The sequence below is a fragment of the Epinephelus lanceolatus genome, chromosome 15 (assembly GCF_041903045.1).
Source record: "Epinephelus lanceolatus isolate andai-2023 chromosome 15, ASM4190304v1, whole genome shotgun sequence".
Classification (NCBI taxonomy): Eukaryota; Metazoa; Chordata; class Actinopteri; order Perciformes; family Serranidae; genus Epinephelus; species Epinephelus lanceolatus.
Window position 1 is genome coordinate 42,887,072 of NC_135748.1, and position 21,375 is coordinate 42,908,446.

Below are 21,375 nucleotides of genomic sequence, written 5' to 3' on the forward strand. Positions count from 1 at the left end.
TTTGGACGACATACTGTACTATGACTTTTTTTTTCATGATTTTGAACGACATGCTATACTATGACTTTTTTTCATGATTTTTTTTCGACAGACTGTACTATGACTTTTTTCATGATTTTGGACGACATGCTATACTATGACTTTTCTTTCATGATTTTGAACGACATACCATACCATGACTTTTTTTCATGATTTTGGACGACATGCTATACTATGACTTTCTTTTTTTTTTTTTCATGATTTCAGACAACATGCTATACTATGACTTTTCTTTCATGATTTTGAACGACATGCTATACTATGACTTTATTTCATGATTTTTGATCGACAGACTATACTGACTTTTTTCATGATTTTGGACGACATACTGTACTATGACTTTTTTTTTCATGATTTTGAACGACATGCTATACTATGACTTTTTTCATGATTTTGGACGACATGCTATACTATGATTTTTTTATTTTTTTTCATGATTTCAGACAACATGCTATACTATGACTTTTCTTTCATGATTTTGAACGACATGCTATACTATGACTTTATTTCATGATTTTTGATCGACAGACTGTACTATGACTATTTTCATGATTTTGGACGACATGCTATAATATGATTTTTTTTCATGATTTTTGACGACATGCTATACTATGATTTTTTTTTTTTTTTTTTTCATGATTTCAGACAACATGCTATACTATGACTTTTCTTTCATGATTTTGAATGACATACCATACCATGACTTTTTTTCATGATTTTGGACGACATGCTATACTATGACTTTTTTTTTCATCATTTCGAATGACATGCTATACTATGACTTTTTTCATGATTTTGGACGACATGCTATACTATGATTTTTTTTTTTTTTTTTCATGATTTCAGACAACATGCTATACTATGACTTTTCTTTCATGATTTTGAACGACATGCTATACTATGACTTTTTTCATGATTTTGGACGACATGCTATACTATGATTTTTTTCATGATTTCGGACAACATACTATACTATGACTTTTTTCATGATTTTGATCGACATGCTATACTATGACTTTATTTCATGATTTTGGACGACATACTATACTATGACTTTTTTCATGATTTTGATCGACATGCTATACTATGACTTTATTTCATGATTTCGGACAACATGCTATACTATGACTATTTTCATGATTTTGGACGACATGCTATACTATGACTTTTTTTCATGATTTTTGATCGACAGACTGTACTATGACTTTTTTCATGATTTTGGACGACATGCTATACTATGACTTTTCTTTCATGATTTTGAACGACATACCATACCATGACTTTTTTTCATGATTTTGGACGACATGCTATACTATGACTTTCTTTTTTTTTTTTTCATGATTTCAGACAACATGCTATACTATGACTTTTTTTCATGATTTTTGATCGACAGACTGTACTATGACTTTTTTCATGATTTTGGACGACATGCTATACTATGACTTTTCTTTCATGATTTTGAACGACATACCATACCATGACTTTTTTTCATGATTTTGGACGACATGCTATACTATGACTTTCTTTTTTTTTTTTCATGATTTCAGACAACATGCTATACTATGACTTTTCTTTCATGATTTTGAACGACATGCTATACTATGACTTTATTTCATGATTTTTGATCGACAGACTATACTGACTTTTTTCATGATTTTGGACGACATACTGTACTATGACTTTTTTTTTCATGATTTTGAACGACATGCTATACTATGACTTTTTTTCATGATTTTTTTTCGACAGACTGTACTATGACTTTTTTCATGATTTTGGACGACATGCTATACTATGACTTTTCTTTCATGATTTTGAACGACATACCATACCATGACTTTTTTTCATGATTTTGGACGACATGCTATACTATGACTTTCTTTTTTTTTTTTTCATGATTTCAGACAACATGCTATACTATGACTTTTCTTTCATGATTTTGAACGACATGCTATACTATGACTTTATTTCATGATTTTTGATCGACAGACTATACTGACTTTTTTCATGATTTTGGACGACATACTGTACTATGACTTTTTTTTTCATGATTTTGAACGACATGCTATACTATGACTTTTTTCATGATTTTGGACGACATGCTATACTATGATTTTTTTATTTTTTTTCATGATTTCAGACAACATGCTATACTATGACTTTTCTTTCATGATTTTGAACGACATGCTATACTATGACTTTATTTCATGATTTTTGATCGACAGACTGTACTATGACTATTTTCATGATTTTGGACGACATGCTATAATATGATTTTTTTTCATGATTTTTGACGACATGCTATACTATGATTTTTTTTTTTTTTTTTTTCATGATTTCAGACAACATGCTATACTATGACTTTTCTTTCATGATTTTGAATGACATACCATACCATGACTTTTTTTCATGATTTTGGACGACATGCTATACTATGACTTTTTTTTTCATCATTTCGAATGACATGCTATACTATGACTTTTTTCATGATTTTGGACGACATGCTATACTATGATTTTTTTTTTTTTTTTTCATGATTTCAGACAACATGCTATACTATGACTTTTCTTTCATGATTTTGAACGACATGCTATACTATGACTTTTTTCATGATTTTGGACGACATGCTATACTATGATTTTTTTCATGATTTCGGACAACATACTATACTATGACTTTTTTCATGATTTTGATCGACATGCTATACTATGACTTTATTTCATGATTTTGGACGACATACTATACTATGACTTTTTTCATGATTTTGATCGACATGCTATACTATGACTTTATTTCATGATTTCGGACAACATGCTATACTATGACTATTTTCATGATTTTGGACGACATGCTATACTATGACTTTTTTTCATGATTTTTGATCGACAGACTGTACTATGACTTTTTTCATGATTTTGGACGACATGCTATACTATGACTTTTCTTTCATGATTTTGAACGACATACCATACCATGACTTTTTTTCATGATTTTGGACGACATGCTATACTATGACTTTCTTTTTTTTTTTTTCATGATTTCAGACAACATGCTATACTATGACTTTTTTTCATGATTTTTGATCGACAGACTGTACTATGACTTTTTTCATGATTTTGGACGACATGCTATACTATGACTTTTCTTTCATGATTTTGAACGACATACCATACTGTGACTTTTTTCATGATTTTGATCGACATGCTATACTATGACTTTATTTCATGATTTTGATCGACAGACTATGACTTTTTTCATGATTTTGGACGACATGCTATACTATGACTTTTTCATGATTTTGATTGACATGCTATACTATGACTTTTTTTATGATTTTGATCGACAGACTATGACTTTTTCATGATTTTGGACGACATGCTATACTATTAATTTTTTTCATGATTTTGATCGACATGATATAATATGACTTTTTTCATGATCCTAATCAACATGCTATACTATGACTTTTTTCATGATTTTGGACGACATGCTATACTGTGACTTTTTTCATGATTTTGATCGACATGCTATACTATGACTTTTTTCATGATTTTGGACGACATGCTATACTATGTTTTTTTTTTTTTTTCATGATTTTGATCGACATGCTATACTATGACTTTATTTCATGATTTTTGATTGACAGACTATACTATGACTTTTTTCATGATTTTGGACGACATGCTATACTATGACTTTTTCATGATTTTGATTGACATGCTATACTATGACTTTTTTTATGATTTTGATCGACAGACTATGACTTTTTTCATGATTTTGGACGACATGCTATACTATGACTTTTTTCATGATTTTGGACGACATGCTATACTATGACTTTTTTTATGATTTTGATCGACAGACTATGACTTTTTCATGATTTTGGACGACATGCTATACTATTAATTTTTTTCATGATTTTGATCGACATGATATAATATGACTTTTTTCATGATCCTAATCAACATGCTATACTATGACTTTTTTCATGATTTTGGACGACATGCTATACTATGACTTTTTTCATGATTTTGGACGACATGCTATACTATGTTTTTTTTTTTCATGATTTTGATCGACATGCTATACTATGACTTTATTTCATGATTTTTGATCGACAGACTATACTATGACTTTTTTCATGATTTCGGACAACATACTATACTATGCCTTTTTTCATGATTTTGGACGACATGTTATACTATGCCTTTTTTTCAGGATTTCGGACGGCATGCTATACTATGACTTTTTTCATGATTTTGGACGACATACTATACTATGCCTTTTTTCATGATTTTGATCGACATGATATACTATGACTTTTTTCATGATTTTGGACGACATGCTATACCATGACTTTTTTCCTGATTTTGATCGACAGACTATACTATGACTTTATTTCATGATTTTGATCGACAGACTATGACTTTTTTCATGATTTTGGACGACATGCTATACTATGACTTTTTCATGATTTTGATCGACATGCTATACTATGACTTTTTTTATGATTTTGATTGACATGCTATACTATGACTTTTTTTATGATTTTGATCGACAGACTATACTATGACTTTATTTCATGATTTTGATCGACAGACTATGACTTTTTTCATGATTTTGGACGACATGCTATACTATGACTTTTTTCATGATTTTGGACGACATGCTATACTATGACTTTTTTTATGATTTTGATCGACACACTATGACTTTTTCATGATTTTGGACGACATGCTATACTATTAATTTTTTTCATGATTTTGATCGACATGATATAATATGACTTTTTTCATGATCCTAATCAACATGCTATACTATGACTTTTTTCATGATTTTGGACGACATGCTATACTATGTTTTTTTTTTTTTTCATGATTTTGATCGACATGCTATACTATGACTTTATTTCATGATTTTTGATTGACAGACTATACTATGACTTTTTTCATGATTTTGGACGACATGCTGTACTATGACTATTTTTTTCATGATTTTGAACGACATGCTATACTGTGACTTTTTTCATGATTTTGAACGACATGCTATACTGTGACTTTTTTCATGATTTTGATCGACATGCTATACTATGACTTTTTTTCATGATTTTGGATGACATACTATACTGTGACTTTTTTCATGATTTTGATCGACATGCTATACTATGACTTTATTTCATGATTTTGATCGACAGACTATGACTTTTTTCATGATTTTGGACGACATGCTATACTATGACTTTTTCATGATTTTGATTGACATGCTATACTATGACTTTTTTTATGATTTTGATCGACAGACTATGACTTTTTCATGATTTTGGACGACATGCTATACTATTAATTTTTTTCATGATTTTGATCGACATGATATAATATGACTTTTTTCATGATCCTAATCAACATGCTATACTATGACTTTTTTCATGATTTTGGACGACATGCTATACTGTGACTTTTTTCATGATTTTGATCGACATGCTATACTATGACTTTTTTCATGATTTTGGACGACATGCTATACTATGTTTTTTTTTTTTTTTCATGATTTTGATCGACATGCTATACTATGACTTTATTTCATGATTTTTGATTGACAGACTATACTATGACTTTTTTCATGATTTTGGACGACATGCTATACTATGACTTTTTCATGATTTTGATTGACATGCTATACTATGACTTTTTTTATGATTTTGATCGACAGACTATGACTTTTTTCATGATTTTGGACGACATGCTATACTATGACTTTTTTCATGATTTTGGACGACATGCTATACTATGACTTTTTTTATGATTTTGATCGACAGACTATGACTTTTTCATGATTTTGGACGACATGCTATACTATTAATTTTTTTCATGATTTTGATCGACATGATATAATATGACTTTTTTCATGATCCTAATCAACATGCTATACTATGACTTTTTTCATGATTTTGGACGACATGCTATACTATGACTTTTTTCATGATTTTGGACGACATGCTATACTATGTTTTTTTTTTTCATGATTTTGATCGACATGCTATACTATGACTTTATTTCATGATTTTTGATTGACAGACTATACTATGACTTTTTTCATGATTTTGGACGACATGCTATACTGTGACTTTTTTCATGATTTTGATCGACATGCTATACTATGACTTTTTTTCATGATTTTGATCGACATGCTATACTATGACTTTATTTCATGATTTTTGATCGACAGACTATACTATGGCTTTTTTCATGATTTTGGACGACATACTGTACTATGACTTTTTTTTCATGATTTTGAATGACATGCTATACTATGACTTTTTTCATGATTTTGGACGACATGCTATACTATGACTTTCTTTTCATGATTTTTGACAACATGCTATACTATGACTTTTTTTTCATGATTTTGGACGACATGCTATACTATGACTTTATTTCATGATTTTTGATTGACAGACTATACTATGACTTTTTTCATGATTATGGACGACATGCTGTACTATGACTATTTTTTTCATGATTTTGAACGACATGCTATACTGTGACTTTTTTCATGATTTTGATCGACATGCTATACTATGACTTTTTTTCATGATTTTGGACGACATACTATACTGTGACTTTTTTCATGATTTTGATCGACATGCTATACTATGACTTTATTTCATGATTTTGATCGACAGACTATGACTTTTTTCATGATTTTGGACGACATGCTATACTATGACTTTTTCATGATTTTGATTGACATGCTATACTATGACTTTTTTTATGATTTTGATCGACAGACTATGACTTTTTCATGATTTTGGACGACATGCTATACTATTAATTTTTTTCATGATTTTGATCGACATGATATAATATGACTTTTTTCATGATCCTAATCAACATGCTATACTATGACTTTTTTCATGATTTTGGACGACATGCTATACTATGACTTTTTTCATGATTTTGGACGACATGCTATACTATTTTTTTTTTTTCATGATTTTGATCGACATGCTATACTATGACTTTTTTTCATGATTTTGATCGACATGCTATACTATGACTTTATTTCATGATTTTTGATCGACAGACTATACTATGGCTTTTTTCATGATTTTGGACGACATACTGTACTATGACTTTTTTTTCATGATTTTGAATGACATGCTATACTATGACTTTTTTCATGATTTTGGACGACATGCTATACTATGACTTTCTTTTCATGATTTTTGACAACATGCTATACTATGACTTTTTTTTCATGATTTTGGACGACATGCTATACTATGACTTTATTTCATGATTTCGGACAACATACTGTACTATGACTTTTTTTTCATGATTTTGAACGACATGCTATACTATGACTTTTTTCATGATTTTGGACGACATGCTATACTATGACTATTTTCATGATTTTGGACGACATGCTATACTATGACTTTTTTTCATGATTTTGGACGACATACTATACTATGACTTTTTTCATGATTTTGATCGACATGCTATACTGTGACTTTTTTCATGATTTTTGATCGACAGACTGTACTATGACTTTTTTCATGATTTTGATCGACATGCTATACTATGTTTTTTTTTCATGATTTTTGATCGACATGCTCTACTATGACTTTATTTCATGATTTTTGATCGACAGACTATACTATGACTTTCTTCATGATTTTGGACGACATGCTATACTATGTTTTTTTTTTCATGATTTTTGATCGACATGCTATACTATGACTTTATTTCATGATTTTTGATCGACAGACTATACTATGACTTCTTTCATTAGATTTTGGACGACATGCTGTACTATGACTATTTTTTTCATGATTTTGATCGACATGCTATGCTATGTTTTTTTTTTTCATGATTTTGATCGACATGCTATACTATGACTTTATTTCATGATTTTTGATCGACAGACTATACTATGGCTTTTTTCATGATTTTGGACGACATACTGTACTATGACTTTTTTTTCATGATTTTGAATGACATGCTATACTATGACTTTTTTCATGATTTTGGACGACATGCTATACTATGACTTTCTTTTCATGATTTTTTACAACATGCTATACTATGACTTTTTTTTCATGATTTTGGACGACATGCTATACTATGACTTTTTTCATGATTTCGGACAACATACTGTACTATGACTTTTTTCATGATTTTGGACGACATGCTATACTATGACTATTTTCATGATTTTGGACGACATGCTATACTATGACTTTTTTTCATGATTTTGGACGACATACTATACTATGACTTTTTTCATGATTTTGATCGACATGCTATACTGTGACTTTTTTCATGATTTTTGATCGACAGACTGTACTATGACTTTTTTCATGATTTTCATCGACATGCTATACTATGTTTTTTCTTCATGATTTTTGATCGACATGCTCTACTATGACTTTATTTCATGATTTTTGATCGACAGACTATACTATGACTTTTTTCATGATTTTGGACGACATGCTATACTATGTTTTTTTTTTCATGATTTTTGATCGACATGCTATACTATGACTTTATTTCATGATTTTTGATCGACAGACTATACTATGACTTCTTTCATTAGATTTTGGACGACATGCTGTACTATGACTATTTTTTTCATGATTTTGATCGACATGCTATGCTATGTTTTGTTTTTTTTTCATGATTTTGATCGACATGCTATACTATGACTTTATTTCATGATTTTTGATCGACAGACTATACTATGACTTTTTTCATGATTTTGGACGACATACTGTACTATGACTTTTTTTTTTCATGATTTTGAACGACATGCTATACTATGACTTTTTTCATGATTTTGGACGACATGCTATACTATGATTTTTTTCATGATTTCGGACAACATACTATACTATGACTTTTTTCATGATTTTGATCGATATGCTATACTATGACTTTATTTCATGATTTTGGACGACATACTATACTATGACTTTTTTCATGATTTTGATGGACATGCTATACTATGACTTTATTTCATGATTTCGGACAACATGCTATACTATGACTATTTTCATGATTTTGGACGACATGCTATACTATGACTTTTTTTTCATGATTTTTGATCGACAGACTGTACTATGACTTTTTTCATGATTTTGGACGACATGCTATACTATGACTTTTCTTTCATGATTTTGAACGACATACCATACCATGACTTTTTTTCATGATTTTGGACGACATGCTATACTATGACTTTCTTTTTTTTTTTTCATGATTTCAGACAACATGCTATACTATGACTTTTCTTTCATGATTTTGAACGACATGCTATACTATGACTTTATTTCATGATTTTTGATCGACAGACTATACTGACTTTTTTCATGATTTTGGACGACATACTGTACTATGACTTTTTTTTTCATGATTTTGAACGACATGCTATACTATGACTTTTTTTCATGATTTTTGATCGACAGACTGTACTATGACTTTTTTCATGATTTTGGACGACATGCTATACTATGACTTTTCTTTCATGATTTTGAACGACATACCATACCATGACTTTTTTTCATGATTTTGGACGACATGCTATACTATGACTTTTTTTTTTTTTTTCATGATTTCAGACAACATGCTATACTATGACTTTTCTTTCATGATTTTGAACGACATGCTATACTATGACTTTATTTCATGATTTTTGATCGACAGACTATACTGACTTTTTTCATGATTTTGGACGACATACTGTACTATGACTTTTTTTTTCATGATTTTGAACGACATGCTATACTATGACTTTTTTCATGATTTTGGACGACATGCTATACTATGATTTTTTTATTTTTTTTTCATGATTTCAGACAACATGCTATACTATGACTTTTCTTTCATGATTTTGAATGACATGCTATACTATGACTTTATTTCATGATTTTTGATCGACAGACTGTACTATGACTATTTTCATGATTTTGGACGACATGCTATAATATGATTTTTTTTCATGATTTTTGACGACATGCTATACTATGATTTTTTTTTTTTTTTTTTTCATGATTTCAGACAACATGCTATACTATGACTTTTCTTTCATGATTTTGAATGACATACCATACCATGACTTTTTTTCATGATTTTGGACGACATGCTATACTATGACTTTTTTTTTCATCATTTCGAATGACATGCTATACTATGACTTTTTTCATGATTTTGGACGACATGCTATACTATGATTTTTTTTTTTTTTTTTCATGATTTCAGACAACATGCTATACTATGACTTTTCTTTCATGATTTTGAACGACATGCTATACTATGACTTTTTTCATGATTTTGGACGACATGCTATACTATGATTTTTTTCATGATTTCGGACAACATACTATACTATGACTTTTTTCATGATTTTGATCGACATGCTATACTATGACTTTATTTCATGATTTTGGACGACATACTATACTATGACTTTTTTCATGATTTTGATCGACATGCTATACTATGACTTTATTTCATGATTTCGGACAACATGCTATACTATGACTATTTTCATGATTTTGGACGACATGCTATACTATGACTTTTTTTCATGATTTTTGATCGACAGACTGTACTATGACTTTTTTCATGATTTTGGACGACATGCTATACTATGACTTTTCTTTCATGATTTTGAACGACATACCATACCATGACTTTTTTTCATGATTTTGGACGACATGCTATACTATGACTTTCTTTTTTTTTTTTCATGATTTCAGACAACATGCTATACTATGACTTTTTTTCATGATTTTTGATCGACAGACTGTACTATGACTTTTTTCATGATTTTGGACGACATGCTATACTATGACTTTTCTTTCATGATTTTGAACGACATACCATACTGTGACTTTTTTCATGATTTTGATCGACATGCTATACTATGACTTTATTTCATGATTTTGATCGACAGACTATGACTTTTTTCATGATTTTGGACGACATGCTATACTATGACTTTTTCATGATTTTGATTGACATGCTATACTATGACTTTTTTTATGATTTTGATCGACAGACTATGACTTTTTCATGATTTTGGACGACATGCTATACTATTAATTTTTTTCATGATTTTGATCGACATGATATAATATGACTTTTTTCATGATCCTAATCAACATGCTATACTATGACTTTTTTCATGATTTTGGACGACATGCTATACTGTGACTTTTTTCATGATTTTGATCGACATGCTATACTATGACTTTTTTCATGATTTTGGACGACATGCTATACTATGTTTTTTTTTTTTTTTTCATGATTTTGATCGACATGCTATACTATGACTTTATTTCATGATTTTTGATTGACAGACTATACTATGACTTTTTTCATGATTTTGGACGACATGCTATACTATGACTTTTTCATGATTTTGATTGACATGCTATACTATGACTTTTTTTATGATTTTGATCGACAGACTATGACTTTTTTCATGATTTTGGACGACATGCTATACTATGACTTTTTTCATGATTTTGGACGACATGCTATACTATGACTTTTTTTATGATTTTGATCGACAGACTATGACTTTTTCATGATTTTGGACGACATGCTATACTATTAATTTTTTTCATGATTTTGATCGACATGATATAATATGACTTTTTTCATGATCCTAATCAACATGCTATACTATGACTTTTTTCATGATTTTGGACGACATGCTATACTATGACTTTTTTCATGATTTTGGACGACATGCTATACTATGTTTTTTTTTTTCATGATTTTGATCGACATGCTATACTATGACTTTATTTCATGATTTTTGATTGACAGACTATACTATGACTTTTTTCATGATTTTGGACGACATGCTATACTGTGACTTTTTTCATGATTTTGATCGACATGCTATACTATGACTTTTTTTCATGATTTTGATCGACATGCTATACTATGACTTTATTTCATGATTTTTGATCGACAGACTATACTATGGCTTTTTTCATGATTTTGGACGACATACTGTACTATGACTTTTTTTTCATGATTTTGAATGACATGCTATACTATGACTTTTTTCATGATTTTGGACGACATGCTATACTATGACTTTCTTTTCATGATTTTTGACAACATGCTATACTATGACTTTTTTTTCATGATTTTGGACGACATGCTATACTATGACTTTATTTCATGATTTTTGATTGACAGACTATACTATGACTTTTTTCATGATTATGGACGACATGCTGTACTATGACTATTTTTTTCATGATTTTGAACGACATGCTATACTGTGACTTTTTTCATGATTTTGATCGACATGCTATACTATGACTTTTTTTCATGATTTTGGACGACATACTATACTGTGACTTTTTTCATGATTTTGATCGACATGCTATACTATGACTTTATTTCATGATTTTGATCGACAGACTATGACTTTTTTCATGATTTTGGACGACATGCTATACTATGACTTTTTCATGATTTTGATTGACATGCTATACTATGACTTTTTTTATGATTTTGATCGACAGACTATGACTTTTTCATGATTTTGGACGACATGCTATACTATTAATTTTTTTCATGATTTTGATCGACATGATATAATATGACTTTTTTCATGATCCTAATCAACATGCTATACTATGACTTTTTTCATGATTTTGGACGACATGCTATACTATGACTTTTTTCATGATTTTGGACGACATGCTATACTATTTTTTTTTTTTCATGATTTTGATCGACATGCTATACTATGACTTTTTTTCATGATTTTGATCGACATGCTATACTATGACTTTATTTCATGATTTTTGATCGACAGACTATACTATGGCTTTTTTCATGATTTTGGACGACATACTGTACTATGACTTTTTTTTCATGATTTTGAATGACATGCTATACTATGACTTTTTTCATGATTTTGGACGACATGCTATACTATGACTTTCTTTTCATGATTTTTGACAACATGCTATACTATGACTTTTTTTTCATGATTTTGGACGACATGCTATACTATGACTTTATTTCATGATTTCGGACAACATACTGTACTATGACTTTTTTTTCATGATTTTGAACGACATGCTATACTATGACTTTTTTCATGATTTTGGACGACATGCTATACTATGACTATTTTCATGATTTTGGACGACATGCTATACTATGACTTTTTTTCATGATTTTGGACGACATACTATACTATGACTTTTTTCATGATTTTGATCGACATGCTATACTGTGACTTTTTTCATGATTTTTGATCGACAGACTGTACTATGACTTTTTTCATGATTTTGATCGACATGCTATACTATGTTTTTTTTTCATGATTTTTGATCGACATGCTCTACTATGACTTTATTTCATGATTTTTGATCGACAGACTATACTATGACTTTCTTCATGATTTTGGACGACATGCTATACTATGTTTTTTTTTTCATGATTTTTGATCGACATGCTATACTATGACTTTATTTCATGATTTTTGATCGACAGACTATACTATGACTTCTTTCATTAGATTTTGGACGACATGCTGTACTATGACTATTTTTTTCATGATTTTGATCGACATGCTATGCTATGTTTTTTTTTTTCATGATTTTGATCGACATGCTATACTATGACTTTATTTCATGATTTTTGATCGACAGACTATACTATGGCTTTTTTCATGATTTTGGACGACATACTGTACTATGACTTTTTTTTCATGATTTTGAATGACATGCTATACTATGACTTTTTTCATGATTTTGGACGACATGCTATACTATGACTTTCTTTTCATGATTTTTTACAACATGCTATACTATGACTTTTTTTTCATGATTTTGGACGACATGCTATACTATGACTTTTTTCATGATTTCGGACAACATACTGTACTATGACTTTTTTCATGATTTTGGACGACATGCTATACTATGACTATTTTCATGATTTTGGACGACATGCTATACTATGACTTTTTTTCATGATTTTGGACGACATACTATACTATGACTTTTTTCATGATTTTGATCGACATGCTATACTGTGACTTTTTTCATGATTTTTGATCGACAGACTGTACTATGACTTTTTTCATGATTTTCATCGACATGCTATACTATGTTTTTTCTTCATGATTTTTGATCGACATGCTCTACTATGACTTTATTTCATGATTTTTGATCGACAGACTATACTATGACTTTTTTCATGATTTTGGACGACATGCTATACTATGTTTTTTTTTTCATGATTTTTGATCGACATGCTATACTATGACTTTATTTCATGATTTTTGATCGACAGACTATACTATGACTTCTTTCATTAGATTTTGGACGACATGCTGTACTATGACTATTTTTTTCATGATTTTGATCGACATGCTATGCTATGTTTTGTTTTTTTTTCATGATTTTGATCGACATGCTATACTATGACTTTATTTCATGATTTTTGATCGACAGACTATACTATGACTTTTTTCATGATTTTGGACGACATACTGTACTATGACTTTTTTTTTTCATGATTTTGAACGACATGCTATACTATGACTTTTTTCATGATTTTGGACGACATGCTATACTATGATTTTTTTCATGATTTCGGACAACATACTATACTATGACTTTTTTCATGATTTTGATCGATATGCTATACTATGACTTTATTTCATGATTTTGGACGACATACTATACTATGACTTTTTTCATGATTTTGATGGACATGCTATACTATGACTTTATTTCATGATTTCGGACAACATGCTATACTATGACTATTTTCATGATTTTGGACGACATGCTATACTATGACTTTTTTTTCATGATTTTTGATCGACAGACTGTACTATGACTTTTTTCATGATTTTGGACGACATGCTATACTATGACTTTTCTTTCATGATTTTGAACGACATACCATACCATGACTTTTTTTCATGATTTTGGACGACATGCTATACTATGACTTTCTTTTTTTTTTTTCATGATTTCAGACAACATGCTATACTATGACTTTTCTTTCATGATTTTGAACGACATGCTATACTATGACTTTATTTCATGATTTTTGATCGACAGACTATACTGACTTTTTTCATGATTTTGGACGACATACTGTACTATGACTTTTTTTTTCATGATTTTGAACGACATGCTATACTATGACTTTTTTTCATGATTTTTTTTCGACAGACTGTACTATGACTTTTTTCATGATTTTGGACGACATGCTATACTATGACTTTTCTTTCATGATTTTGAACGACATACCATACCATGACTTTTTTTCATGATTTTGGACGACATGCTATACTATGACTTTCTTTTTTTTTTTTTCATGATTTCAGACAACATGCTATACTATGACTTTTCTTTCATGATTTTGAACGACATGCTATACTATGACTTTATTTCATGATTTTTGATCGACAGACTATACTGACTTTTTTCATGATTTTGGACGACATACTGTACTATGACTTTTTTTTTCATGATTTTGAACGACATGCTATACTATGACTTTTTTCATGATTTTGGACGACATGCTATACTATGATTTTTTTATTTTTTTTCATGATTTCAGACAACATGCTATACTATGACTTTTCTTTCATGATTTTGAACGACATGCTATACTATGACTTTATTTCATGATTTTTGATCGACAGACTGTACTATGACTATTTTCATGATTTTGGACGACATGCTATAATATGATTTTTTTTCATGATTTTTGACGACATGCTATACTATGATTTTTTTTTTTTTTTTTTCATGATTTCAGACAACATGCTATACTATGACTTTTCTTTCATGATTTTGAATGACATACCATACCATGACTTTTTTTCATGATTTTGGACGACATGCTATACTATGACTTTTTTTTTCATCATTTCGAATGACATGCTATACTATGACTTTTTTCATGATTTTGGACGACATGCTATACTATGATTTTTTTTTTTTTTTTTCATGATTTCAGACAACATGCTATACTATGACTTTTCTTTCATGATTTTGAACGACATGCTATACTATGACTTTTTTCATGATTTTGGACGACATGCTATACTATGATTTTTTTCATGATTTCGGACAACATACTATACTATGACTTTTTTCATGATTTTGATCGACATGCTATACTATGACTTTATTTCATGATTTTGGACGACATACTATACTATGACTTTTTTCATGATTTTGATCGACATGCTATACTATGACTTTATTTCATGATTTCGGACAACATGCTATACTATGACTATTTTCATGATTTTGGACGACATGCTATACTATGACTTTTTTTCATGATTTTTGATCGACAGACTGTACTATGACTTTTTTCATGATTTTGGACGACATGCTATACTATGACTTTTCTTTCATGATTTTGAACGACATACCATACCATGACTTTTTTTCATGATTTTGGACGACATGCTATACTATGACTTTCTTTTTTTTTTTTTCATGATTTCAGACAACATGCTATACTATGACTTTTTTTCATGATTTTTGATCGACAGACTGTACTATGACTTTTTTCATGATTTTGGACGACATGCTATACTATGACTTTTCTTTCATGATTTTGAACGACATACCATACCATGACTTTTTTTCATGATTTTGGACGACATGCTATACTATGACTTTCTTTTTTTTTTTTCATGATTTCAGACAACATGCTATACTATGACTTTTCTTTCATGATTTTGAACGACATGCTATACTATGACTTTATTTCATGATTTTTGATCGACAGACTATACTGACTTTTTTCATGATTTTGGACGACATACTGTACTATGACTTTTTTTTTCATGATTTTGAACGACATGCTATACTATGACTTTTTTTCATGATTTTTTTTCGACAGACTGTACTATGACTTTTTTCATGATTTTGGACGACATGCTATACTATGACTTTTCTTTCATGATTTTGAACGACATACCATACCATGACTTTTTTTCATGATTTTGGACGACATGCTATACTATGACTTTCTTTTTTTTTTTTTCATGATTTCAGACAACATGCTATACTATGACTTTTCTTTCATGATTTTGAACGACATGCTATACTATGACTTTATTTCATGATTTTTGATCGACAGACTATACTGACTTTTTTCATGATTTTGGACGACATACTGTACTATGACTTTTTTTTTCATGATTTTGAACGACATGCTATACTATGACTTTTTTCATGATTTTGGACGACATGCTATACTATGATTTTTTTATTTTTTTTCATGATTTCAGACAACATGCTATACTATGACTTTTCTTTCATGATTTTGAACGACATGCTATACTATGACTTTATTTCATGATTTTTGATCGACAGACTGTACTATGACTATTTTCATGATTTTGGACGACATGCTATAATATGATTTTTTTTCATGATTTTTGACGACATGCTATACTATGATTTTTTTTTTTTTTTTTTTCATGATTTCAGACAACATGCTATACTATGACTTTTCTTTCATGATTTTGAATGACATACCATACCATGACTTTTTTTCATGATTTTGGACGACATGCTATACTATGACTTTTTTTTTCATCATTTCGAATGACATGCTATACTATGACTTTTTTCATGATTTTGGACGACATGCTATACTATGATTTTTTTTTTTTTTTTTCATGATTTCAGACAACATGCTATACTATGACTTTTCTTTCATGATTTTGAACGACATGCTATACTATGACTTTTTTCATGATTTTGGACGACATGCTATACTATGATTTTTTTTCATGATTTCGGACAACATACTATACTATGACTTTTTTCATGATTTTGATCGACATGCTATACTATGACTTTATTTCATGATTTTGGACGACATACTATACTATGACTTTTTTCATGATTTTGATCGACATGCTATACTATGACTTTATTTCATGATTTCGGACAACATGCTATACTATGACTATTTTCATGATTTTGGACGACATGCTATACTATGACTTTTTTTCATGATTTTTGATCGACAGACTGTACTATGACTTTTTTCATGATTTTGGACGACATGCTATACTATGACTTTTCTTTCATGATTTTGAACGACATACCATACCATGACTTTTTTTCATGATTTTGGACGACATGCTATACTATGACTTTCTTTTTTTTTTTTTTTCATGATTTCAGACAACATGCTATACTATGACTTTTTTTCATGATTTTTGATCGACAGACTGTACTATGACTTTTTTCATGATTTTGGACGACATGCTATACTATGACTTTTCTTTCATGATTTTGAACGACATACCATACCATGACTTTTTTTCATGATTTTGGACGACATGCTATACTATGACTTTCTTTTTTTTTTTCATGATTTCAGACAACATGCTATACTATGACTTTTCTTTCATGATTTTGAACGACATGCTATACTATGACTTTATTTCATGATTTTTGATCGACAGACTATACTGACTTTTTTCATGATTTTGGACGACATACTGTACTATGACTTTTTTTTTCATGATTTTGAACGACATGCTATACTATGACTTTTTTCATGATTTTGGACGACATGCTATACTATGATTTTTTTATTTTTTTTTCATGATTTCAGACAACATGCTATACTATGACTTTTCTTTCATGATTTTGAACGACATGCTATACTATGACTTTATTTCATGATTTTTGATCGACAGACTGTACTATGACTATTTTCATGATTTTGGACGACATGCTATAATATGATTTTTTTTCATGATTTTTGACGACATGCTATACTATGATTTTTTTTGTTTTTTTTTCATGATTTCAGACAACATGCTATACTATGACTTTTCTTTCATGATTTTGAATGACATACCATACCATGACTTTTTTTCATGATTTTGGACGACATGCTATACTATGACTTTTTTTTTCATCATTTCGAATGACATGCTATACTATGACTTTTTTCATGATTTTGGACGACATGCTATACTATGATTTTTTATTTTTTTTTCATGATTTCAGACAACATGCTATACTATGACTTTTCTTTCATGATTTTGAACGACATGCTATACTATGACTTTATTTCATGATTTTTGATCGACAGACTGTACTATGACTATTTTCATGATTTTGGACGACATGCTATAATATGATTTTTTTTCATGATTTTTGACGACATGCTATACTATGATTTTTTTTTGTTTTTTTTTTTCATGATTTCAGACAACATGCTATACTATGACTTTTCTTTCATGATTTTGAACGACATACCATACCATGACTTTTTTTCATGATTTTGGACGACATGCTATACTATGACTTTTATTTTCATCATTTCGAACGACATGCTATACTATGACTTTTTTCATGATTTCGGACAACATACTATACTATGACTTTTTTCATGATTTTGGACGACATGCTATTAGGGATAGACCGATATGGATTTTTTAGGGCCGATGCCGATACCGATTTTTTTCCATCACCCTTAGCCGATGACCGATTATGGACTGCCGATTATCTTGAGCTGATATTTGGGGCTGATACTGCTTTTGCTCCCTCAATTTACATCAAAAAAATGACACAATGATAACAAACATTACAGGTCTCAAGTTTAAAATAAGAAACATTTATTGAACAGTAAAAAATACTAAAACAAGATGGAAAGTTGAGGTAGAACAGGTAGAATATCATTATTATTATTATTATTATTATTATTATACATTCAAATAAAAAAGAGTTCAGTGCTCTTAAATCTTCCAGTAATGTCTTTATAAAATAAACAAATATTTAAGCTGAAGCATAAATAAAACAACAACTACTGTACACAGTAGGATTCAACAGTTTTGTTCAACTTAACCACATACTTTCAAATGAAAAAAAGTGCCAGAGAAAAATAAATCCGCGAACCCACGTGTGTATCGGCCAATGCCGATACAAGTAAAAAACTCAAATATCGGCCCGATATATCGGCCAGCCGATGTATCGGTCTATCCTTACATGCTATACTATGACTTTTTTTTCATGATTTTGGACGACATGCTATACTATGACGTTTTTTCACAATTTTGGACGACATGCTATACTTTGACTCACTTTATGACATTTCGTATGACATACTATACTATGAAATTTTTTCAGGATTTTTGAAGACATACTATACTATAGTGTTGTCACGATGCCAAAATCTTTGTTTCGGTACCAATACCAATATGAATTTCGATATTTTTCAATACTCTTCGGTACTTTTCCTAAGGAAAAGTCCTTTTGGATACAAACCTTTAGAACAATAAATAGTAGGGGTGTAATGGTACCAAAAAAATCATGGTTCGGTCAGTACCTCAGTACGGACGTCACGGTTTGGTAACTCAAATGTCCCACCAAGTTTGTGTTGTCTCGTGTTGTTTTCCTTTGCGAGGCAGACTTTCTCTTGTCTTTTTTCACGTGCCAGCTGCGATTGTTGATACAGGTGTTGTCATACACACCACTTGTGCAATCTGTGCTCCAATAGGAACAAGAAAGTTGTTTGTGTGCATAATTGAGTAAAATAAATTAACTAAATTAATTAATTGAATCAATTTCAAAGTACCAGTATTTTCCAAATGCAGTACTCTAGTACCGCGGTACTATTTTAGTACCAGTATACCGTACAACACTACTATACTATGACTTGTTTAATGACATTTTGGACGACATACTATACTATGACTTGTTTAATGACATTTTGGACGACATAATATACTATGACTTTTTTCAGTGATTTTTTACAGCACATTAGTATTACTTTTTTTTTCGTGATTTTTGTATAGTATGACTCATTTTATGACATATTTATGACACTGTTTGTGAAACTTCATTTTACCTGACTGGTCCAGGGTGCACCCTGCCTTGTGCTCAGTGTCTGCTAGGATAGACTCAGCGGATTGGCTCAGGAAGTGAACACAGTGCAGTGGAGGTTTGATGGGTTAAAAAGGTTTCAGTGAACAGAAGGAGAGGAGAAAAAGAATCTGAAGATGGAGCTGGTCTGATTGAAGAGTTTATTCTGAATATGTTTGCAGAGAAAATCACCTCTCGCTGTGAAATTGCACCGGCTGATAAGTGGCAATGTCCTCGCCATTGCTCGTTTTACTTTTCAGCCATGGTTGTGGGAAATTCTGTCATTATACTCACATAAAACGTCTCCTCTCCTCAGAGGTTTTTTTCCTGCTGAAGATGTTTCCTGGTGTGGGATCTGGAGGCAGAGAAAATACTGTACAATAATACTGTTTTATTATTGTACCAAAAAACTTGGTGACTAATCA

The 21,375-nt window shown here is 30.1% G+C and overlaps 1 protein-coding gene and 1 long non-coding RNA gene across 6 annotated transcripts in view; one reads left to right on the top strand and one right to left on the bottom strand.

The window, feature by feature from the left end:
• The window catches only part of gfra4a (GDNF family receptor alpha 4a), a 273,372-nt gene that overhangs the window by 245,832 nt on the left and 6,165 nt on the right, over positions 1-21,375 (top strand). The gene's annotated exons all lie outside the window — the stretch shown is intronic.
• Positions 1-21,375, bottom strand: part of LOC117267195 (uncharacterized) — a 49,279-nt gene that overhangs the window by 10,295 nt on the left and 17,609 nt on the right. For 4 of the 5 annotated variants that reach the window (XR_013493427.1, XR_004502539.2, XR_013493426.1 and 1 more), the window contains one exon: positions 21,245-21,305. This is a non-coding gene — a long non-coding RNA (uncharacterized LOC117267195). Of the gene's footprint in view, positions 1-20,936; positions 21,306-21,375 lie in introns of all 5 variants that reach the window. The other variant, XR_004502536.2, reaches the window with a different exon arrangement.